Raw genomic sequence first — 25,524 nt, forward strand, 5'->3', positions numbered from 1 at the left:
GGTATACAGGAAGTTTTCCCATAGATGCTAATTGCTCCAAGTCCCAAAGAAAAAACAGGCAAACAGAATTAGCACTTGGAGGAAAAATCCTTCTAGTTATCAAGTTAGGTAAATGTTTATTCTTTTTTAAGTGTTTTTAAGAGATTAAGGAAAAGGTTGACTATGTGCCAATAATAATACATACAACAATTACACACTCACACACACATCCCATTTTAAGAAATAAATATTTAGAAATAAGAAAACTGAGGAACAACGGGGAATTCTAGATTTAATGTCTTGGAATTACTTTAAACTTGAATTAGGGTTTCATAAAAACAAATAAGCCTGTGTTTCTACATCTACCAATTTTCACGGTTTACCATAAGAGCAGTGAAGTTTTCATTTGGATTTTGACAAGAAAAAAACATATGACTCAGGAAGGCAGGCCATGGATATACTAAATTCTTATTAGTACTGAATTTCGGAGTTTGGAATAATTACTCAAAATCTGTTTCTCATGTTGATAACCTCTAAAATAATAGTTTTATTAACCTTTAGAGTTGTGTTGAGCTCAAACTTCTGAAATGGTGAGATTATGAGAAAATATGGAAAGAAATTTATTCTCAACATCTTTTTTTTTTGGTCATAGCTTGGGAATTATTTTAGAAAACCAGTGTCCCTTCCTAATTATTGATATGCAAATGGAACAATGCCTTTTTATATTTAAAGAGGACCAGCAGCAAATTTTCTTTATCAGAGCATCTTTTATCACAGTTAAATTCTGTACGTTGCTTTATGTATTCCATTTGCTTTTGCCAGAAGACAAGAAACATGCAAAGTCTTAGTATAACAAAAAATACTAATGTATAAAAGAGAAATGCCATTATATAAAATACAAATCAATAAGAATTCAATATGCTTAAAATCGTTTCAGAGGAATCACCATTATGTAACAGTTTTATTACTATCCATCAAAATTATTTCCAAGGGCTAAGCCAAATAACTCATTTAGATATAGAACAAGCCATTTCAGAGGAAAGAGACCACCACGGCAAGAACCAAATCAACAAACAACTCCTCTCATTACTGCTGTGAAAATCAAACTGTCATAGTTAGAAAGCTTATTTCAATAACCCCTAATTCTATTACAACCAACAGAATTTCTGCAATGGCATAGACTCTATTATTTCTATATCCATTAATCTCTTCTTTCAAATATATAAATATTGGCCGGACATTTTAAAAAAAGTTATTGGTTACATTTGCAATGTTCTAATTAGAAATCTAGGCAAAATAGCATACCCAAGATTCACTCTGAGGGTAAGGATATTATGGGAGTACTTTGAAGAGGTAGACACACGTTCTCCAGAAATCTGACACCAAGGTACAAGGAGAGCCTGCCACCATTCCCAATCAAGTGAGACATACCACGGATACCAAGAACAAAGATAATCAGCAGTCCATTCAAACATGAGTACCAACTGTCAAAAGGCATAAGGCCTAATTCAAGATTGAGCTGTTTCTCACATGGGCAACTCTATGCAAAGAATGGATCGCCAGGGAAGTATTTACTTAGTGGTGACTAATGTTTCCCCAGAACAAGTCCTGGGGGCCAACTAGTATATAAATAAATGTTTGCATGAACTAATAATTTTCGATATTAACTTTAAAGATGATTTCAGTGGTGCCTCACTTACCTGGACAGGATAAAGAAGGTGTAGTGAGGGACTGAATATAATTAGATATTCTAGACAACAGAGGTTTTCAGCTTAAGCACTAGAAACAATTGAATTTAAACCACATGTATTGATTTTTTTCCCCCCGAAATATCACCAGTTTCTCTGCCTTAAACTAATAAAACATAGTATAGTTTAACCTATTCCTAATGACCCAGAGGTATTTTAAAATCAAAAGCAGTAATACCGAGATGTGTGTGGGAGTTTAGAAGTACTTGGTATTCTTCACCATACAATAAATAATTGTGGCCTACAATGTTCCTGAATTCCTTTGAGTCTAATTGATCTGGATGGTGTGCATTATTGACCTTCCTGATGGTGCTACACCACTGCCTGCCTACATGTATCAACATCCCTCCCTTTGAATTGTCTTACCACATTAGCCTGGGAAACCAAACAACCAATATTTTTAATGTATGTATAAAATAAGAGGAAAGAATCTCAGAATATGCTAAAACAACTCCAATATGTGTGGAACATTTACTTAATCGAAAGGCCATTTGACAACTTTCATGTTTTCCTCGATATTTTGGACATTTGGGTTTACCAGATAAGTGAATCATTATTGCATTCTACTTCCTTTATATAAATGTTGGGCATTGTTCTCCAAACTTAAAGGAAGGTGGGGATTTTATTAATATTTGTCTCGGGAGTTTCCTTATATATCCTGCATCCAAAATAAGGTTAGAATTAAAAGCCCCAGGAATTGATAAATCTGTATCAGTAATAAATAAATAAATAGAGTGGAGAAGAAGGGAGTACTCTCGCTTATGGTGGAATATTGAATGCCAACATGTAAGTGTGGAGGGAGTGCTGGAGTTGGACAATCTCCATTTTGCAAACACTGTGGCAAAGATTGGGTAAGACCAAAACCATCAATAGGTGCTAAATGTAAGGAGACATTTTGATGAGGAACAGGGTATTTGCATCATCTCACAGTTCTTCCTATAGACTTCCTATTAGTTGCAAGGAAGGAAGAACACGAATTATACACTAGAGAAACTGGACAAAATCTTGACCAGGTAATCAAAATTAATGTCGTGAGTGAGGGGACAGATGGACATTGTCTGCCATGAGATGTGATTCCCAGAGGACACGGCACCTAAGGAGGAAGTTGAATGAGGAATCTGATAAATATAATATTCCAAATGAAGAATATTCTAGGTCTTGGGATGCCTGGGTGGCTCAGTGGGTGAAGCCTTTGCCTTTGGCTCAGGTCATGATCTCAGGGTCCTGGGATCAAGTCCCGCATTGGGCTCTCTGCTTGGTGGGGAGCCTGCTTCCCCCCTCTCTCGGCCCATCTCTCTGTCTACTTGTGATCTCTCTCTCTCTCTCTGTCAAATAAATAAATAAAAATCTTAAAAAAAAAAAGAATATTCTAGGTCTTGTTTTTTAATGAGGGAGGGTGGCTGTATTCTTCAAAGATGTCAGCATCACGAAAGACAAAGGCTATGAGCATATTCCAGCTGAAGAGCCATGATAACTAAATGTAATACGAAATACTAGACTGGAACCTTTACTGGGGGTTGGGAGAAATAATTCTATAAAGCACATTATTGCCTTACTTGGAAAACAGGTGGTATATTGATTAGATCAAAGTATCAATGTTAAAATCACCAAAGTGGGTAACTATACAATGGTTTTGTCTCTAAATGCTGTGGTATTAAGGAGTAAAGGACTAGGAGGTATGCAGAGGTATGTATATATATATATATATACATACAGAGACAGAGAGAGAAGAGAAAACATAATAAAACAAGCAAAGCATTAACAATAGGTGATTTAGGTCAAGGGTATTTAGGTGTTCCCCGAAAATTTGAAATTATTTCCAAATGAAAAGCTTTTTTTTAATTTCAAAAAAAGCAGCAGCAGTAAAAGCAATCCAGAGACTCTAACATTATAATTATTTTAAATGACCACCTTACTGCCAAATCCCACAGGCTTTGTTGACTCCTCCCCTGAAATCGTCTCATCTCTTGGGTTAAAATAATAGAAACAATGCATTTTATAATTGAGGAATCATCTAACTTTTTATTTAATGAATGAGGAAACTGAACCTCAGAGATTCAAGATTTACCTAAAATCCCTTAATCAGTTAGCAGGATGGCACAATCTTGATTCTATTTCTGTCTGTAGTTGCTAACCTGCTACTGCTGAGTTTCTATCATTTTCCCTTGTTCCCCTTTCGCACTCTGTGTTTCCTGTGGGCCTAAAATCTCTATCTACAATCATACAGGGGACTTATATAGTCTTACCATTTCAGCTACCACTGCTTCCCTGGGAATTCTTTTTTTTTTTTTTTTTTTTTTTGAGGTTTTTATTTCACAGACAGAGTAAGCAAAGAGTGATAGGCAGAGGGAGAGGACAAGTAGACTCCCCACTGAGTAGGGAGCCTGATGCAGACTCAATCCCAGGACCCTGGGATCATGACCTGAGCTGAAGGCAGCCACTTAACCGACTGAGCCACCCAGGTGTGCCCCCCAAGCCCCCCGGCATTCTTACCTTGTCTTCTGTCTGATTGCCTCCATGACCTCTGCATGAGGACATTCCATCACCAGTTCAACCCCTACATGTTTAAAACTGAAATAGCCACAGAGGAATAAATTAAAATGACTAGTAAAACCTATGAAAGTAAGTCCATCCTTACTGATAAAGACACATTAAAACATATCAGATATGTTTTGCCTCTAAGACTGCCCAATTAATAAAATCTATATAATAATTCAGTTTTAGCCAAGATGTGGGCAACAGGTTCTCTCATACTCTGATGGTAGGAGTATAAATGAACATACCTCCTTGCTGGGCAATTTGCCAAAAGCAAGGAAAGATTTACATGTACATACCCTCTGACTCAGCAATTTCACACATAGATGCTTATCCTACAAAAGTGTTGTGACACTGTTCAAAGAAACAGGACTGCTCACTAGATACTGTCTGTAAGAGCAAAAGTCGCAATAGTAAATGTCCCTCCATATGGGGATGGGTAAATGCAATTACATTTTCTTACAATGAAAAGACAGCTCTATGTAAACCAATGTGGGAAAAAACCCAAATAAGTTTGTGAAACCTATGTACACCAGTGTTCCATTTCCTTCTCTTGGTTGGTGCATACATAGAAATTAGCCCGGAAAGCTATGCAAACAAAACCAGCACAGTGGTTGTTACCCCGAGAGAATGGAATGGCGGGTAGAGAAGGGGACTCTCATTATTCTATTGTATATAGTTCCATTGTTTGCTATTGTTGTTTTTTATTAGAAGTATGTATGCCTTTATAGAAGCAACAACAACAACAAAGGTGTTGTTTTTAATCTGAAACATTTTAATTTCTTCACCAGCATTTCCGTCAACACCACTCTTCTCATCATTCCTTTTCTCTCCCAGGCTTTAGAATCACCATAGACTCTCTTCTCTCCTTTATTATCTATCCATTTCGTTCTGTTCCTTATAATTTTTTGCAGATTTTTTTTGCAAATATTAGACCAAACTATGTACATAAAAATTACTCCTACTTGAACTCTTAGATGTAGCTACTTTCCACGCCTTTTTTTTTCTTTAAGATTTTATTTATTTAGTTGACACAGAGAGAGATCACAAGCAGCAGAGAGGCAGGCAGAGAGCGAGGGGGAAGCAGGCTCCCCACTGAGCAGAGAGCCCGATGCGGGGCTTGATCCCAGGACCCTGAAACCATGACCTGAGCTGAAGGCAGGGTCTTAATCCACTGAGCCACCCAAGTGCCCGCCTTTTTTCTTTTTTACACACCTACTCCTACACAACTGTCATTGTGTCACACGTCTTCCCCAACCCCACTCAAAAATCCCCAAGTTGTTCCTTGTGGTTTGCCAAGGTGATATCCAGGAACTTCCATACCTCAGTTTACCCTACTAATCCACCTCGCCATCACTCTACATCCTAGCCAGCCCATCCTCTGATGTATTCATTCAACAAACAAACACATATTTCCCCTCACAAGCACCAGTCATGGACCCCCTCCTATCGTTGCTCTTCAGCACATCTTTTGCTTGCCCTCTCGTGTGTCCCTTCTCCAGCTCTTCAGGGCCTGACTTCAGACCGGCCTCTGCCCCTTCCATGAGGATGTGCCTCTTCGCATTTCACACTGCCATCTCCCTTCTCCAAACCCCTACTCAGATTATTATTGGTATCATTCTCTCACTTTGAGAATGTATTATACCCCGACTTGTGCTTTTACCAGTATGTGCGTTTCTTATATTCTCCAATCGATGGACGCTCCTGGAGAACATAATGCCATTCCTCTCTCACTCTCTTGCTCTCTCTCCGTGGATTCATGTTTATTGAGCATTTACAGTAGACAGACAACACATTAAATGCTTAGCCTGTGTCATTTTATTTAGTCCCACAACAGCTGTGAAAGGTAGATATTTTTACATGTGGAAATGGGGCTTAGGGGCACCTGGGAGGCTCAGTGGGTTAAAACCTCTGTCTTTGGCTCAGGTCATGATCCCAGGGTCCTGGGATCGGGCCCCCAGATCAGGCTCTCTGCTTAGCAGGGGAGCCTGCTTCCTCCTCCCTCTCTGCCTGTCTCTCCACCTACTTGTGATTTCTGTCTGTCAAACAAGTAAAATCTTAAAAAAAAAAAAAAAAGAAAAGAAAAGAAAAGAGAAAATGGGGCTTAGAGAAGTTCAGTAGCTATCCCAGGGTCATGCTGCTAGGCAATGACAAAGTTGGGAATTAAATTCAGGCAGGCTGACTCAGTCTCCAGACTGTACTGTCTCCCTATAAAACTGTGCTTCTTATATATTCTTGTCAATTAACAGCACTATAACATGTACATTAATGAATCATGGAAAATACTTGTTAATTATAATATACTTTATGCTAACAATGAACAATTTGACATGTGATACCCCATATATATGTATATATATATTTTAAGATTTTATTTATTTATTTTACAGTTGTGGGGTAGAAGGAGAAGGAGAGAGATAATCTCAAGCAGACTCTGCACTGAGCACAAAGCCCAACTCAGGGCTCGATCTCACCACCCTGAGATCATGGCCTGAGCTGAAGTCAAGAGTCAGTTGCTTAACTAACTGAGCCACCCAGGGGCTCTCATAGATTACTATTCTTAATTTTAAAATAGTCTTCTAGAGGCACCTGGATGGCTCAGTCAGTTAAGCAACTGACTCCAGATGTCGGCTCAGGTCATGATCTCAGGATGGTGAGACTGAACCCAACCTTGGGTCCTGGCTGGACATGGAATCTGCTTGAAATTCTCTCTCTCACTCTGCCCCTCCCATTCCCTGCTTGCATGCCCTCTCTCTCTCTTAAAGAAGAGCAGTGTCTGGGTGGCTCAGTCAGTTAAGCATCTGCCTTTGACTGAGGTCATGATCCTGGGGTCCTAGGGTCCTGAGATTGAGCCCCATGTCAGGCCCTCTGCTCAGCAGGGAGCCTTCTTGTTCCTCTCCCTCTGCCTGCCACTCCCCCTGCTTGTGCTCTCTTTCTCTGTCAAACAAATAAATAAAATCTTTGGTGGGGAGGGGAAATAGTCTTCTCTAGAATTTAGTTTGGTTATAGTATCTTGTTCAAGAGTCCCAGAGCAAGACTGCTTTCAAAAACCTAAACACTTCTAGAATAATGGGAAAAGTTAAATGGAAAAAAATGGCTTTAGGTCCAGTTCCTCCTTTTGTCCACCCAAGTGTATTAAAAATATACATTGCAGGAGATAATTTTCTACCATAGTAGTGCAGTAATAAAATTGGTTATCACATTACAGATGGGAAAAGCTTACTGCATAACGATTGAGTCCATTTCCCTGGAGAGATGCAATTCTATCTGTGGTTTCACATTCCAGAAAGAAATATTCTTACTCCTCCTGGAAATTAGTAACATAAGCATTTTAAAGTATTTCTGTTAGATCAACCAATACATTATATGTACTTTTTACTTTATTTAATTGAGATTTCTTTTCACAAGACAGACTTTCTTCATTATGACTTAATCCTGCAGACACAAATTTGAAACTCACTGTTGAATACTGGCAATTATAAATTATATCTGCCTTTGAAAGTCTCCATATCTATAACACAGTAGTTATTATTTAAGAGTATTTCACTGGAGAAAGTACAGTGGTGGCAAAATTAGTTACAGATTGACTTTCAGACTGTGACTCCAGTTAGAAAACATGACTTCAAAAATAAAAACAGCCTGATATGTCAGTTACTTTTCAAAAAAATTATTTTAAATTTACTGATATAAACACTACCAGCACACACCCTGAAACTAAAATAAAACCACTTTAAAACTAATGGGCTTTGGGCTGAGCTATCAAAACATAAATATCACTTATGTTTACTTACTTATGTTTCAGTATTTTTCTTTCCTGTCAACGTTATTAATTTTGAAATATTAACTGCAAGAGGGGCAGGGCTTCTGATAGATTAAAAACATGTTTACTGACCACCTTCTAAACATGGTGAATGGAATATACATGTTTATATCTGTTACCTCCCAAAACTGCCCTAAAATTCCAATAAAGAATGACAAGAATGGGAGAGGAGAGGATGACAAATTTTTGGAAGATAGGGAAAAAAGGATAAGTAGATTTAACTAAGCAGAGAAAAGTTAAACTAACTGTTGAAGGGGAAGGCAGGAAAAAATTGATTTGCATATTAGAACTCTAGAAAGTTGAGGAATTGGAGGCAACAACAGGAACTGAGGAAAGTGAGGATGAAAAATGCCTTTAAAAATGGAAATGGAGGGGTCCCTTGGTGGCTCAGTGGGTTAAGCCTCTGCCTTCGGCTCAGGTCATGATCTCAGGGTCCTGGGATCAAGCCCCATGTTGGGCTCTCCCCTCTCTCTCTATGCCTGCTTCTCTCTCTCTGCCTACTTGTGACCTCTGTCTGTCAAATAAATAAATAAAATCTTTTAAAAAAAAAATGTAATGGAGTCTGCCTGAATGGCTCAGTCGATTAAAGTGGTTAAGGCTCTGCCTTCGGGTTTAGGTCATGATCTTAGGGTCCTGAGATTGAGCCCCATGTGCTTCTCCCTCTCCTTTGCCCCTCCCACTGCTTGTGTGCGTGCTCTCTCTCTTTCACATAAACAAAAATCTTTTTAAAATTGAAATTGGAGAAAATTCTGCATAAGAATCAATTGGATACGCAGCCCCTATTCTGCCTCAAGCTGCCACCCCTCCCTATCATCCTAGAGGCAGAAAGGACTTCTGTTTTATAGAGAATTAAACCCGTGAGCTCGAAGTGAGGTATCTGATTTTTAAAGATTATTTATTTATTTATTTGAGAGAGAGAGACAGTGAGAGAAAGCATGAGCAAGGAGAAGGTCAGAGAGCGAAGCAGACTCCCCATGGAGCTGGGAGCCTGATGTGGGACTCGATCCCGGGACTCCAGGATCACGCCCTGAGCCGAAGGCAGTCGTCCAACCAACTGAGCCACCCAGGCGTCCCCCAGAGGTGAGGTATCTGATTTTTAAATAAGAACAATGAATCAAGGCCCACCACACATTTTAGGAAAGTCTCTAACATGAAAGGTGAAGCAAGGGGAAATTTTTTAAAAGTTGAAGCAATATCTATAGTAAAATACAATATTGCATTTGTTAAATAAGACTAGGATACCATGAAAAAGTTATGAAGAATAAAGAAAAGGTTCTTACAAATTAAAAATGTAACAGCCAGTATAAAGATGTCAGAAGGGAGGGACGCCTGGGTGGCGCAGTTGGTTGGACGACTGCCTTCGGCTCAGGGCGTGATCCTGGAGTCCTGGGATCGAGTCCCACATCGGGCTCCCAGCTCCATGGGGAGTCTGCTTCGCTCTCTGACCTTCTCCTCGCTCATGCTCTCTCTCACTGTCTCTCTCTCAAATAAATAAATAAAATCTTTAAAAAAAAAAAAAAAAGATGTCAGAAGGGAGTTAGAAGACAAAATTGAGGAAATTTCCCAGCAAGTACAAGACTCGAGACACAACCGTGTTATAACTCTACACTGAGCTAAAAGTGTGGGCATACCAGTGCTATTATAAATTTTTAGTTGGAAGAAAACTGGTAACATTTCTGCAGAGGGCAGTTGGGCAATTTCTTTCAAAATTAAAAGTATACACTCCCTTTTTTTTTTTTTTTATTAACATGTAATGTATTATTTGCCCCAGGAGTACAGGTCTGTGAATCATCAGGTTTACACATTTCACAGCACTCACCATAGCATATACCCTCCCCAATGTCTATAACCCAGCCAGCCCATCCCTCCCCTCTCACCCCCCAGCAGCCCTCAGTTTGTTTCCTGAGATTAAGAGTCTCTTACGGCTTATCTCCCTCCGGATCCCATCTTGTTTCATTTTTTTCCCTCCCTAACCCCATTCCCTTTATTTTTTTAAAGCTATATATATATTTTTTTTTAAATCTTATCTATTGATTTGAGAGAGAGAGTGAGCAAGAGAGAGCATGAGCAGGCAGAGGGAGAGGGAGAAGCAGGTTCCCCGCTGAGCAGGGAACCAGATGCTGGATCATGACCTGAGTCAAAGGCAGATGCTTAACGTTCTGACCCACCCAGGTACCCCTATACATTCCCTTTAACCCAGAAATTCCATTTCTAGGAATTTTATCCTACAGATAAACTCATTTGCATATAAAAAGATGTATATGCAAGGATGATAATAGAGGCTAGAAATATACTAAAGTAAAATATTTTAAAAATTTAAAAATATTTAAATATTTTAAATAATTTATTCATTTAAATAAAATTTATTTAAATAATTTATTTATCTAAATAAATTTATTTAAATTTTATTTATTTAAATAAATTTATTTAAATTTTATTTATTTAAATTTTATTTATTTAAATAAAATTTATTTAAAATTTATTTATTTAAATAAAATTTATTTAAAATTTATTTATTTAAATAAAATTTATTTAAAATTTATTTATTTAAATAAAATTTATTTAAAATTTATTTATTTAAATAAAATTTATTTAAAATTTATTTATTTAAATAAATTTTAAATAATTTATTTATTTGAAAATTTAAATATTTTTAAAATATTTAAAATTTTAGTAAAATATACTAAATATACATCAACCGGAAACAGATCCCCCAAAATTACATTACATCCATCACTAGAATACGGCACAGCCAATGTACTCATACGGAATGAATTCTAAAGTATACTGAAAAAAGCAAGATGTGGAGCTATTTGCTTATACACAGAGGGCACATTGCCAGTAGGATAGACCAGCCGTGATCATGGTGATTCTCCCTGTAAGGGGAACTGATAGCTAAGTTTGCCTTTTGGGGTCTTTAAATTTTTTAAAAAAATATTAATATATATTTTAAAAGTATATATATTTTTTAATTTGAGAGAGAGAGAGCAGGAGGGCAGGTCAGAGGGAGAAGAAGAGAGTTTCAGAAGACATGGAGGCTGTGGTGGTATTTGATCTCACGACCCTGAGATGATGAACTGAATCAAAACCAAGATGTTCAACTGACTATGCACCCAGGCACCCTATGTATTTTACATTTTACATCTACTTTTTAAAAATTATTTTTAACCTACTGAGTTCATTTATCATTATTTATATATCATATATCATTATATATACACCTCCATTTATTGTTAAATTAAAAAGTCTTAATTTCCAATCAAAATAAATTTTGTATTTCTCCTCTAAATCATTCCTGAATCCATTAGCAATTTTTTTTTTGGTTGAAATGTCCCAAATTAGACCCTGTACTATAATAAACAATGCTGAGTATAATGTCCTAATGACTATATACACTCTACAGTCTTTGGTTTTTAATTATAGGACAATACTGATGGCATATGGTATCTTTTCATATTTATAGTGTGTATACCTCTTTACCCATACTTCTTTTTTTTTTAAGATTTTATTTATTTATTTATTTATTTGACACAGAGAGAGAGAGCAGAAGAAGGGATAAGCAGTAGGCAGAGGGAGAAGGAGAAGCAGGCTCCCCGTTGGTTAGGCAGCTGCCTTCGGCTCAGGTCATGATCCCAGCGTCCTGGGATCGAGTCCCACATCGGGCTCCTTGCTCGGCAGGGAGCCTGCTTCTCCCTCTGCCTCCGTCTGCCTGTGCTCGCTCTCTCTCCCTCTCTGTCTGACAAATAAATAAAATAAAATTTAAAAAAAAAAAAAAGATTTTATTTATTTATTTGACACAGAGAGAGAGAGAGCAGAAGAAGGGATAAGCAGTAGGCAGAGGGAGAAGGAGAAGCAGGCTCCCCGTGGAGCAGGGAGCCCGACGTTAGGTTCAATCCCAGGACCCTGGGATCATGATCTGAGCTAAAGGCAGGCACCTAACTGACTGAGCCACCCAGACAACCCTGTTCTATGTATTTAAGAGTCTGGCTGTCTGCCTTGTCTGTTTCTTAACCACTGGGAATTATTCTCTACTTCTTATACCCAAACATTGGCTACCTAAAATACGAACTATGATACATAGACTATTTTCAAGCCTCCTTACTAACAACTAATCTTTTATTTATTAATACATCTCAATGTTTATCCTAGTAGAAGTAATATTATACTGGTGAGCTTGGAGTTAGTCATCATTGTCCTGGTAAACCACAATCAACAACTCAACCCTCCTTTTTATATCTAGTTTCTTTCACTTTAAAAATAAGATGATAATATTCACCCTGATTTTCTTCATATCATTATTCTGAAGATGAAATCACATCTTCAATTCAAGAAAGAAAGTAAGAAAAAAGAAAAGAAAAACAGCTTTGGAAAGTGTTTTTAAGTGCCAGCTATTATAAGTAATAATATTTTTTACATGTTAAAATGTTAATTTCTGAGCGCTTCTCTCCATCACTGAAGTTGATTTAAAGGTTTGGAACCAGCTTACACAGTCAGAGTATATCCATTTTCTCCCTTGTTTCCAAATTGCTGCCGAGGGTCATCTGGTCTATGCTTAGGTAGGCTGTGTGTAGTTTGTTCCAGATTTGTGCCTTGACACTGTCTTTCAGATGTCTTCCGATGCCCTGCCTCGCTTCTGCCTGGTAGCCTTGTCCTCCCCATGTCCAGGTCAGGCTCCTGGAAACGGGACTGAGCCTATCTTGCTTGGAAAGGGAATTCACACAAATTTACCCAGGCAGCATTTAGTCAACACACCTATTCTTTCCAGAGTTAATTATGTGATAAACCCATGTTAAGTTCTAAACTCACATTACAAAAGCTCACTCTCCTGTTACATTTCTATGATGTCAAGGAGGCAGCCACGTGGTGGGATCCAAAAAATTAATCATCTTTCCACCTCCACCTTTCTTCAGAAAGGACAAAGCTCCACCCTATTCTTCCTATAAACACTTTCCAACTTCTTTTCCTTTGATATTTATTTAAATTTGATGCAACCTGTATACATCTATTTCCCATTAGGCAGGCTCTCGGATGTGATTTTCTCAGGCTTCATATAACTCCCTAAGGACAGCCAAATGGGCGCTTAGGTTTCAGATGAAATATGAATCCTGTTCAATTAACCATATAAATTTTGTTATATAATCAGCAAACAGAAGTCAAATCTAAAAATAGTATTCAAGATCTAGGACAAGAAGTGGAGATAAAAAGTCAGAAAGAAGACAAAATCTTCAGGTAAAGAAATAATTCAACTACTAAGATAGTAGTATTTGTTTCCTACAGAAGGCCCTCCAACATAACCCACCCTGCGGTGGGGTTGATAAGAATCTTACGTTTCCTTTCTGAATGTTATCAGGAATAAACTAAAAATGTAGCCAATGTGAAAAAGAACTATAAATCTGAAAATTTTAACATGTTCAAAAAAATCTCTCTTCCTAAGAAAGAAATGTTTTACGGGAGGGGAAAAATGCAAAAAGAAGAGTGTAGAAAGTAACTGTCTGGACACAAAAGTGCTCATGTCGTTAAAACAGAAATATTCTTAGAGTGGAAAATGTTGATCTGTCTGACTCACACCAGGTAATCTCTTGATCTATAGTTTATTCCCAAAATGAATCTTTTTACCAGGAGTGGTGAGGGAAAGAAGTGGAGAGAGAAGAATGAGACCCCAAGTAGATAATCAGCTCTAAAGTCTAGATAGGGAATTTGGAAAATTCTCATTCTGGTTCATCTCTTGCCCACTGAGAAGAGTCTCCTTATCTTCCATATCCTGACTCAGTCTCTCACCCTGCAAAGCCCAGGGGAGACTAATTGCAATACCTGTTCCCCCAGGAGGCCCTTCCAAAAAGAACAAGATCTCCCCTATGTTCATTACATTTGGCATCCGGGCTCCATGGTGTGCCAGATTCAGTGTTTTTTGTTCTTTGGGGTTTTTTTTAATGTACGTAAAAGAACTCCTGGAAACCATTGCATTACCAACAAGCAATGCCTTTTCTATGGCACTTCGTACCTCGTATTTTGTTAGTATCTAACTTCTTATAAAAAAGACTTTAAGCTCCTAGACCATAAGACTGCAAATGGGTCATCCTTCCTTACCACTATGCCAGTGTTTTGCCCAGAGAAGGTTATCCTTACGTATATAATGAATGAAGATTAACAATAATGATAATGGGCAAGTCACTTTTCCAAAGCTCTTGAACTAAAATGTTTGTAGTAGTAAGCCAGCAACTCCTTCAAAATCCAGGTCATCACACACTTTCTCTTTTACTTCCTTTCTTACCGACTAAATTTTTATTCATGATACAATGTCATATACCTTCCTGCAGGAGATGTTTTTATGTTGTACCTTTTCCTAAGCCAGATTATAAGTGGCTGCTTTCTCTTCCCGGAGAGTTTCTAAGGGTTGTTTTTTTTTTTTTTTTTTTTTTAAATTATTTATTTACTTATTTGACAGAGAGAGAGAGTAGGCAGGGAGGCAGGCAGAGAGAGAGGGGGAAACAAGCTCCCCGCTGAGCAGAGAGTCTGATGAAGGGTTCGATCCCAGGACCCTGAGATCATGACCTGATCACCACCAGGCGCCCCAAGTTTCTAAGTTTCTTAAAAGTGGGGACTGTGGGGCGCCTGGGTGGCTCAGTGGGTTAAAGCCTCTGCCTTTGGCTCAGGTCATGATCCCAGGGTCCTGGGATCGAGCCCCGCATCAGGCTCTCTGCTCAGCAGGGAGCCTGCTTCCTCTTCTCTCTCTGCCTGCCTCTCTGCCTACTTGTGAGCTCTCTCTCTGTCAAATAAATAAAATCTTTAAAAAAAAAAAAGTGGGGACTGTGGGGCATCTGGGTGGCTCAGTGGGTTAAAGCCTCTGCCTTTGGCTCAGGTCATGATCTCAGAGTCCTGGGGTCAAGCCCCGCATCGGGCTTGCTGCTCAGCAGAGAGCCTGCTTCCCTCACTCTCTCTCTGCCTCTTTGCCTACTTGTGATCTCTCTGTCAAATAAATAAATATTTAAAATCTAAAAAAAAAAAAAGTGAGGACTCTATCTTGAATCTCATCACGCCCTTCATATACCATTCTGCATGCAGTGTTGATCAATATTGACCAAGCGCTCCCCATGGACCAGGTGCTTTCTAAGCATTTAATATGCATTTAATCAGTTAACCCTCATGGCAGCCTACGGGACAAGTACTGAACACAAGCAGCCAGCTCAGGGTTATACAGCTGGGAAGTGGCAACACCAGGGTTTGATCCAAGACAGTCTTGCTCCAAGTACGTGGTCTTAACCACTCCACTTTACTGATTTCTAGGCTGAAAGAATTACAGTGGCTTCCTAAATGACCAGTTTAATCTAAAATGTTTATTAGGGGCACCTGGGTGGCTCAGTGGGTTAAAGCCTCTGCCTTCAGCTCAGGTCATGATCCCAGGGTCCTGGGATCGAGCCCTACATCGGGCTCTCTGCTCAGCGGGGAGCCTGCTTCCCTCTTTCTCTCTGCCTGTCTCTCTGCCTACTTGTGATCTCTGTCTGTCAAATAAATAAAATCTTTAAAAAAATAATAAAATGTTTATTAAAGGCATGATTTTTGGTAAACAATGGTTTGTAATATAATCAGGTAGCCGAGATGATTCTCCTCCATTCATCGTAAACTTTATATTTATTACTAACCCATCTATTTTTTTTTTAAGATTTTAGTTATTTATTTATCTGCTCCTTACCAACTGTGGGGCCTCAGGCAAGTCACTGACATTCTCTCAGCTGCAGTTCTTTACTAGAAAAACAGGAATAAAATCTCCCTAAGAGAGCTACCATGAAGTTGAGAGGTGATGTAGGAAAGGCGACTAGATAGCGTCGGGCACATAGTAAATGCTCAATTAATATATTTGTTAATATTCTCTTAGCATTCACATAATTATTATCGCATGAGAAAAATCAACACAGAGCTATTCTTAAGGATCTGTCCTCTTGCCAAGCCTACTGGTGCTGTTATTTTCTTGTGTTGTGTTAAAACCGATCCGACTATAAATCTCATTGACGCTTATGCCCCATTAGTCAGTGAAAGGAGACAGTTCTCTTTGTATGGAGCCACATATCATTGCTTTAGCTCCCTGTGCCACCAGAGAATTTACTGGGAGGTGGCTCACATTTCACCTCTCATGGTTAATCCCACAGCTGTCAAGTGGAGAGTACATTTCGCCTCCCATGGCTAGCCCCACAGCTGTCAAGTAGAGGAGAGTACAATGACATCATTGATCTTGGGATATTTCTTTCAAATAAGAATAAAGAAAAATTTCTCTATCGCTCTTCTAATGCAAAGTTGTTTATAACTGTATCTCCTAGGTGCCCAAAACCGGGAGATTCAGGGCAGATTATAAAAACGGATCAATGAGGAGTTCTTGCGATCCAGGTTGTGGCAGCAACAAAAAGGAAAAAGAAAACAAGTGATGCTGACTATAGTCTAGTCTAAAATCAGGCGGGGTAGCATCGCAGCATCTTGGAATTGGAGGAGACGTGAGGATCTCCTCATTTTTCTCCTCCTACCTGATACTCGGATTCCCCTACAAAGAACGGCAAGTGGTCATGCAGCCTCTGCCAGAAACGTGGAGCCCGAGACACTTGGACTCTCGCACTGAGCTGTGACACTAACCCAGACAACTCCACCACAGCAAGCTCCAGTTTCTACTGTGAAACGCTGGCTCTCCAGCCGACCTGCTCAGCTGCACGGCCCCCTGCACCCCCGCCCCCACCCCCATGAAACCAGCAGCCCCCACCTTACACATGGATCCTATTCCAAAAGTTCACGGAAGCCTGTTCCTTGGAGCTCAGAAGACAGTTCCTGCTGAAACATGACAAATGACGGTTGGGATCTCAGGTTTGTCCACAGCACTCTATTTCATTCACACTGTAGTTAAATTATGACACTAGTCCAAGAGTAAGTGGGGTGGGGGGAAGGAATGTCTTCCCCCTTTTCTGGACACCGGTCAACACGAGACAAGGCTTTGAAAAGTGTGCTATTTACTTTGGCACACTCTCGCTTCCTTTCCTTTCCTTCTCTTCCATTTTCTAATATCATTTATTCTAGGGGCCCGGACACTCTAACTGTAGCATCTACACAGCTTACTTCACTCTGCAAAGTCTGTCCTCACTGTTCTTGATCCTCTCCATCCCCCGCTTTCCGACCCTCTCCCCAGTCCCTTCCCTAGCTGCTGCTCATCTGGTCACCAAGCCCCCAACTTCTGCTCCCTCACTGAAGCATCCCCGGCTAGACTAGGGAAGAGAAGGAGATCTGATTTAAGTGAGGTGTCAACACCTAAGCCCAAGGAGAGCTGACATGTCCAAAGTGCTTTCCTGTGTGCCTACCACATCTCCATGAACTCATTGACTCTCTAGGTCCTTTATTATTATTTGCGTCCCTTAAATGAGAAAACCGAGGCACAGAAGGGTTAAGTAACTTGCCCAAGGTCAGTATGCTATCATCAGTGATAGAGTTGGGCTCTGAATCCAGGCAAATACTGAAGACTGTGCTCAAGGCTAACCTTCCCAGGGGAGCTGGTATCTAAATATGGAATGCTTCTTAACCTGAATGAATCTCTACATTTCAAGCAGTGTAACAGGCAAGTGAAAATATTTAAGCGATGTTGGAGAACATTATGGGACAGGCAGCCATGAAGCCAGGGTAGCAAATGCCCAAGTAGGTGGTGAAAATGAATGAAATGATCCACGGTGATGGCTTAGATTGTACTCTTTCCTTCCATGCATGACCTGTAAGAATGTTCTTCTCATCCACAAAGAAAAAGATTCACTCTCGTGTTTCTTGGTTCTCCTGTTCTACCTTTCTCTTCCTAATATTGGTACAGAGAAAGACATAAGAAATAGTTGACATTTCTCATAGCATACTTCTAAGAAAATGGCAGTGTCCTTGTGGTGGTGATAAATGGCTAACAGGTGTGTCCTATGGCACCTGGAGGGCACAGGTTTCTTGAGGAGAGGCAGCCTTTCTCGGCCCTAGGTTATGTGCAGTCACCTAGGGCTGAGACTAGGCTTTCAACTTCTTTGCTCTACTGCCTGGGTTCAACTGAAACCCGACCATGTTTTTAATGTGCTTCATTGTAATATATTCATTTTCATGGTGAATGGTTGCATCTGTGAATAAACTAGAAAGATGTCTGCACTTACCAGTACTCCTTCACTTGCAAGTGCTATAAACCCAATGCAAATTATTTTTTTAAAAAGATCTACTTATTTTAGAGAGAGGGAGAGAGAGGAAGAGAGAGAGAGAGAGTGAGCTAGCAGGGGAGGAGAAGAGGGAGAGGGAGAGAGAGAGAATCTCAGGCAGACTCCTCGCTGAGCATGGACTCCGAGGCAGGGCTCGATCTCATGAGCCAAAGTCAAGAGTCAGGGACACTTAATTAAGTCAGCCAGGTGGCCCCAGCTCAAATGATGTGTGGGGATGTGAGGACCCGATGTCAAACCTGAACTAAATCTACAAGCCCGAGCAAAATAATCAGGCCTCCTCTTCTCGTCTCCCAGAACTTCTACTGGTGTGTGGACTCATCTACTTCTACAGATGAGAAGATAGCATTCCAGATGAAAATTTTTCCAGCCCCACACATCTAGCTCTGGTTGAAGAAGTCCTTGGACTCGATCATCTTACGTTGTGTGTGCTGAACCAAACCCTTACCTGGGGAGTTGCATGACTTTGATTAGCTAGGGCTAGTTTACCTACTTGTCACCATGATAGGGGAAGAGGGAGCAATGGAGACCCGCCAAGGGCTAAGAAAATACAAAGGGACAGTTCTCCAAATAAAGAGTGGCTCCGGGCAATCAGGAACTATAGCTGCCCGCTCTAATGTTCAACGTTTTGTCTAGCTTGAAAATAAGAGAAATTCAAGGGCAAAAAAGTAGCTTACCTTGGATAAATCAAAAATTCAGAACTAGCTTTAGTGCATGGTCAATTAGTAAATGTCTTCATAATTATGATTTCTGAATAAAAAATGAAAAATTCAGTCAATCCTCTAGATGTTTCTAACTAATTATTTTGGTGTTTTATGAAAAATATGGATAATTAAACATCTCCTTTTTTAAAAAATCTGGATGTTTTCTGTTTTATCTAGATTTTCTTTATCTGGATGCTATATATACCCAGTTGAATGCCACTTAGAATCTAGAACACGTAACCTTGTTTTTCTGGGACATGATTAAAAAAAAAAAGGTTAGGGGCACCTGGGTGACTCAGTGGGTTAAAGCCTCTGCCTTTGGCTCAGGTCATGATCCCAGGGTCCTGGGATCGAGCCCCGCATCAGGCTCTCTGTCCTCCCGTCTCTCTCTCGGCCTGCCTCTCTGCCTACCTGTGCTTTCTCTCTCTCTCTCTGTCAAATAAATAAAGAAAATCTTGGAAAAAAAAAAAAAAGGTTAGATTTAAAAAAGTGATTTAGTGTCTTACCATAACATGTTTCCTTTCAACAAGTTAGAGCTAAACCAGAGAATGAATATGAGATGAAAATGGAGAACTTGCATTGTCATTACATTTCTATAATTGAATTGAAAAAAGAACTAATGTTAGAAAATCATTTACAGGGGCACCTGGGTGGCTCAGTGGGTTGAGCCTCTGCCTTCAGCTCAGGTCATGTTCTCAGGCTCCTGGGATCGAGCTCTACATTGGGCTCTCTGCTCAGCGGGGAGCTTGCTTCCCCCTCTCTCTCTGCCAGCCTCTCGGCCTACTTGTGAGTTCTCTTCCTGTGTCAAATAAATAAATAAAATCTTTTTAAAAAATCCTTTAAAAAATAAAAAGAAAAGGAAAATCATTTACGCCTCTGTAAGTTTTTACTATCCTCTCCCCCTATATTCCATTGGTGATTTGTGCAAAGCAATACAAAGCCATCAGTGGAATTCTCACAGGCGAAAGCTAATACCATGGTCACATTGTAGAATTTGTTTAGGCCTCTACGTGACTATTTGCACTACCTGGAATGACAATTGGTTTCAGGGAAGCCTCCTTAATGATTAATCAAATACCTTGGGTCTTTCTGCCTTTCTGTGTCTAACACATAGTTCTGTTAAGGGTAAAGCTCCAAGTTAGAAACATTATTGATCTCATGCTGGGAAATGGTCTAAACTCAAAACATTTGAAGCAGCATATAGGTAGATAATTCCTCACTGTTTTAAGTGAAACTGTAATGTTTTAAAGTATAACTTTTTTTTTAAAGTATAACATTTTAAAGGCACATTTAATAAAACTGATACATAAGGTTTATATGTGATTTATTTTTACTGGCATGCTTTTTTGAGAAGCACACAAATGTATTTCAAGTAGTATATAAACACAGATATTTATGAAATATGATATCGTGAAGGCATTCCATAAAATGCATTCCAGTTTTAGTCAATCCTCACCTTACTTTAGCTTTTAAAATACTTAATATATCCTTCTTATTAGCAAGAAATAAATTTTTTAACTTTATGATGAGGGGGCGCCTGAGTGGCTCTTTGAGTTGAGCCTCTGCCTTTAGCTTAGGTCATAGTCTCAGGCTCCTGGGATTGAGCCCCACATTGGGCTCTCTGCTCCGCAGGGAGCTTGCTTTCTCCTCTCTCTCTGCCCGCCTCTCTGCCTGCTTGTGATCTCTGTCTGTCAAATAAAGAAATAAAATCTTAAAAAAACATTTTACGGTGAGAATCATACCTGTAAACTTAAATATGTGCAAAAGAATACATACTTTTCAAAATTTTTATATAATGTGCACAGCTACAAAGTTGGAGGATCCCTACTTTACAGAATAAAATCCCACTTCCTTAGTATGACTTTCAAAACTTTTCATAATCTGACCCCCACCTGTCTTCCTAATTTCAATCCTTGGCTATATTTTGCTGTCAGTTTTTAAGAATCCTAAGCAAGATTAACAAATTTTTTTTTAACAACCTCATACTTTGACAGACAGTTTGCAGAACTTCAAAGTTTAAAGAGAAAATCTTAAAAGAAAATGGAGAGAAAAAAATTAATCTTCGAAGGAATAAAAATTAGATTCAGCAGTAAAAGCAGTCATCAAAAATGGTAAAATAGTATCTTTAATGGGTTGAGAGAAACAATGAACCAAAAACTATATAGCTACCAAAAAGTAGCTTTCAAAATTAAGAGAGTCTGCCAATTTATTGAAGGAAATTTTATAAAATACATTTCAAGCAGAAGTAACATAATCCCCAATGGGAAGTTTGAGATATGAGAAGAGATAAAGAGCAAAAAAAAAAAAAAGGTGGTAATATATATGTATTATATATTATTATATGTGTATTATATAAAATAAAGCATATAAAATACTGTGTATAATAATAAGATCTTGTTAGGTTAAAAAATCAATATAAGATAAAAGCACATCTACAATATATACATACATATAGGTCAAGGAATGATTAGAAACAGAATTTTCCAAAGTTCTTGGGTTATTTAAGAGGAAAGTAAGGATATCGATACACTTTGGACTTTGACAAGTTAAGGATGCAGGCTAAAATTTCCTGTATAGCCACCAAAACAATGGAAATAGACCATAAAACTTGCAAACTATGATAGGGGAAGACAAATGGAAAGAAAAATATATTCAGTCAGGAGCACCTGAGTGGCTCAGTCAGTTAAGCATCTGCCTTGGGCTCAGGTCATGATCCCAAGAGTCCTGGGATGGAGCCCCCACATGGGCATTGGGCTCCCTGCCCAGCAGAGAGTCTGCTTCTCCCTCTCCCTCTGCTCGTCCCTAGCTCTTACTCTTTCTCCCACTTGCTCAGTCTCTCAAATAAATAAAATCTTTAAAAAAAAAAAAAAGAAAAATATATTCAATGAATCCAAAAGAAGGCAAGAAAAGATAGCAAAACAAAAACAAAAAACAAAAACCCAGGGGGAAAAAAAAACCAGGACAAATAGCAACAAATAAGATTAGGAAAAAAAGGTGAAATATGGTCATAATTAAGATATGTAAATATATTATACTCGCTGGCATTTTATAGACCTCATTCTCTTTGTATGGTGCAATTAAATTATTAATGAGTATCAAAGAGATTACTAGAAAACTCTCACACATTTGGAAATTAAACATACTTTCAAATAGCTCAGGATTAAAGAAAAATACTAGTAAAAATTAGAAAATATTTATAATTGAATCATAATAAATATGCTGCAGCAGTACTCAGAGAAAAGAAAGTTTGAAAGTTAATGAGCTAAACACCCAACAAACAGCATAAATCCAAAATAAGTGGAAAGAAGAAAATAACTCAGTTGAGAGCAGAAATTAATGCGAAAAACATACGATAAAACCGACCAAGTCAAAGTTGTTTTTTTGAAAAGGTGAATAAAATTGACAAAATTCTGGTAGGCTGATCAAGAAAAAAGAGAAAGATCATCAATAAACAATATTAGGAATGAAAGGGAACATTTTATACATGTTGGGACATTAAAGGTAGATCACCCAATTACATGTCAGTTAAATTGAAAACATAGGTGAAATGGAAAAATTCCTAGGAAAGTATAACTTAACAAGACTTCCTCAAGAAGATTTTGAAAAACAACAACAAAAACCCTGACTCTCAACAAGCAGGTTTAGAGGGAACATACCTTGACATAATAAAGGCCATATATGACAACAAGTATGAGTTAACATACTCAGTGGTAAAAAACTGAGAGCTCTTCCTCCAAGATCAGGAACAAGACAAAGACCACTTTTATTCAACATAGCACTGGAAGTCCTAGCCATAGCAATCAGAGAAGAAAAGTAAATGCACCCAAGCTGGCGAGAAAGGAGTAAAACTTCCACCATTTGCAGGTGACATGATACTATAAAAAACCCTAGAGAACCCACCAAAAAACTAACAGAACTGATAGGTGAATTCAGTAATGCCACAGGATACAAAATAATTAGACAGACAACTGTTGCCTTTCTATACAGAAATCTGTATGTTTTTCTATATATATGTGTGTGTGTGTGTGTGTATCTAGATAGATATCAATCGATATCTATAGATATCTATCTAGATATATATATACATATGTATGTGTGTATATATATATATATATATATATATAATGAAATAGAAGGAAGAAAAACTAAGGAAATGGTCCCATTTACAATTGCACCACAAATGATAAAATACTTAGAAATAAACTTAACCTAGGAGAAAAAAGAAAAAAAACAGAACAAAAACAAACAACCTTTACCCCCAAAACTGAGTATACTCTTAAAAAATGGAAAGTGCTTAAAATATTCCTCAAAACCAAATCAAAACATTTACACAACCTACCCCTAATGTTCTTGCTGCCATTTCTACCAAACATTCAAAGAATACATCATTCGAATCTTCATAATCTTATTCCAGATTATAGCAAAAGAGAGAAATATCCTAATTAATACTATATGGATACATAAACTTGGGATCAAAACAAGTAAGGACAGAGCAAGAAACAAAACTTGGAACTCACATACTGGAATTAAAATTAAAAAACCTACAACTTAGTCATAATTATAGATGTAAAGTTACAAATACTAAGCAAAATATTTTAAACTATATTTAGCAAGTTGGATTTATCACTGAAATATAAGGTACTTCAACACTAGAAAATCAACTTACATAATTCATGACATTAACAGATGAAAGGAGAATATTTGTATGATTATTCTAAAAGATGAACAAAAGATTTGGCTAAAATTCAGTGTCCATTAATGATCACAGTTTTTAGCAAATCAGGAAAAGATGGGCCACATGGCAGGTTGGAAAAACATGGCCATACAGTATTTTGCTGCTCCTCCTATCAAGAGGTCGACTCTATTTTCTTTCCCCTCAAAACTGGGCTTTCCCAGTGATTTGCTTTGAGCAACAGAATGCAATGCAAAGCAAATCGCCTTGAATGATTTCTGAGTCTAAACTTTAAGAAGCCTGTGGATCCACCTGGAAGCCCTGAGCTTCCATATAGGAAAGTCAGGCGCTTCTGTTGAATAGATGAGTCAAAGAGAGAGGTCCTATAAGAAGTAAAACCATGAGGAAAAAGAGACCCTTGTCTCCAAGCCATCTTGGCAGTACTGTACCATCTTGAACCTTGACCAAATTGCAGCCAGCCCTTTTGATAGTACCTAGTATGAAAAGGCGAGCTATCCCCATGAACCCCACAGCCAACCTACAGAACTATGAAAAATAAATACTTGTTTTAAGCCATTATGTTTTCGAATGGTGTGTTACGGAGTAATAAACACCTGCTATTATTCTTACCAAAAGCCTACAGCAATCATCATAGTTAATGGTGAAATACTGAATACATTCTTTTTAAGATGAGGACAAGACGAAGGGTTCCATATCACTTCTATCTCTACTCTATTATACATCTGTCTATACACTATTATACATCATATAGGGGATCCTGCTGGGAAGAGTAAGATAAAAAAAAAAAGGAAGAAGAAGAAAATTACATTATAAAGATTAGGGGGCACCTGGCTCACTTAGCCAGTGGGGCATGTGGCTCTTAATCTTGGGGTTGTGAGTTTGAGCCCCATATTGGGCATAGAGATTGCTTAAATAAGTAAACTTTAAAAAGTATATATAAAGATTAGAAAGAAACTAACTGGTAAATACTGGAAAGAATCTACAGATAAAATTAATAAGTAATTAGTTGATAAGAGTGCTTAACAAGGCTAATGGGTAAAAATAGTATTACCTATATGCCAGGAATAGTTAGAAATTGTAAAATTTGGGAGCACTTGGGTGTTTCCATTGGTTAAGCAGCCACCTCTTGATTTTGGCTCAGGTCATGATCTCAGGGTCATGGGATCAAGCCCTGTGTCAGGCTCCACACTCATTGGGGAGTCTGCTTCTAATTCTCTCTTGCTCTCCCTCAGCTCCTCCCCCACTGGTATGCTTTTGGTCCCTAAAACAAATACATAATTCTTTTAAAAAAGTGAAATTTTAAAAAATATTATCTATCTATCTATCTATCTATCTATCTATTTATTTATTTTAAAAGACTCTATTTATTCATTTGAGTGAGAGAGAATGAAAGAGGGAGAGAGCACAAGCAGAGGGAGAAGCAGACTCCCTGCTGAGCGGGGAGCCCGACATGGGGCTCGATCTCAGGACCCTGAGATCATGACCTGAGCCAAAGGCAGATGCTTAAATGACTGAGCCACTTAGGCATTCCCAAAAATGTGAAATTTGTAAAGTTCCCTTTTATAATAGCATAACAAATAAAGCTTACAGAAACATATAACACAAGAAGTGCATGACAAGTATCAAACATTATTTTTAAGTTTGTTGAAGTCATTAAAGATGACCTATATAAATGGAAAAATATACCACTTTAGGTTCTACAAGTCCCAATTTCATACACATGTAAGTTCTATCCAAATTGTTCTATAAATTCAATGCAATTTTTATCAATATTAAAACATAGTTCTTCTTTTCTTTTTAAGCTAATTTAAAAATACATATGAGAGGGGCTCCTGGCTGG

This window comes from Neovison vison, chromosome 10 (assembly GCF_020171115.1).
Source record: "Neovison vison isolate M4711 chromosome 10, ASM_NN_V1, whole genome shotgun sequence".
Classification (NCBI taxonomy): Eukaryota; Metazoa; Chordata; class Mammalia; order Carnivora; family Mustelidae; genus Neogale; species Neogale vison.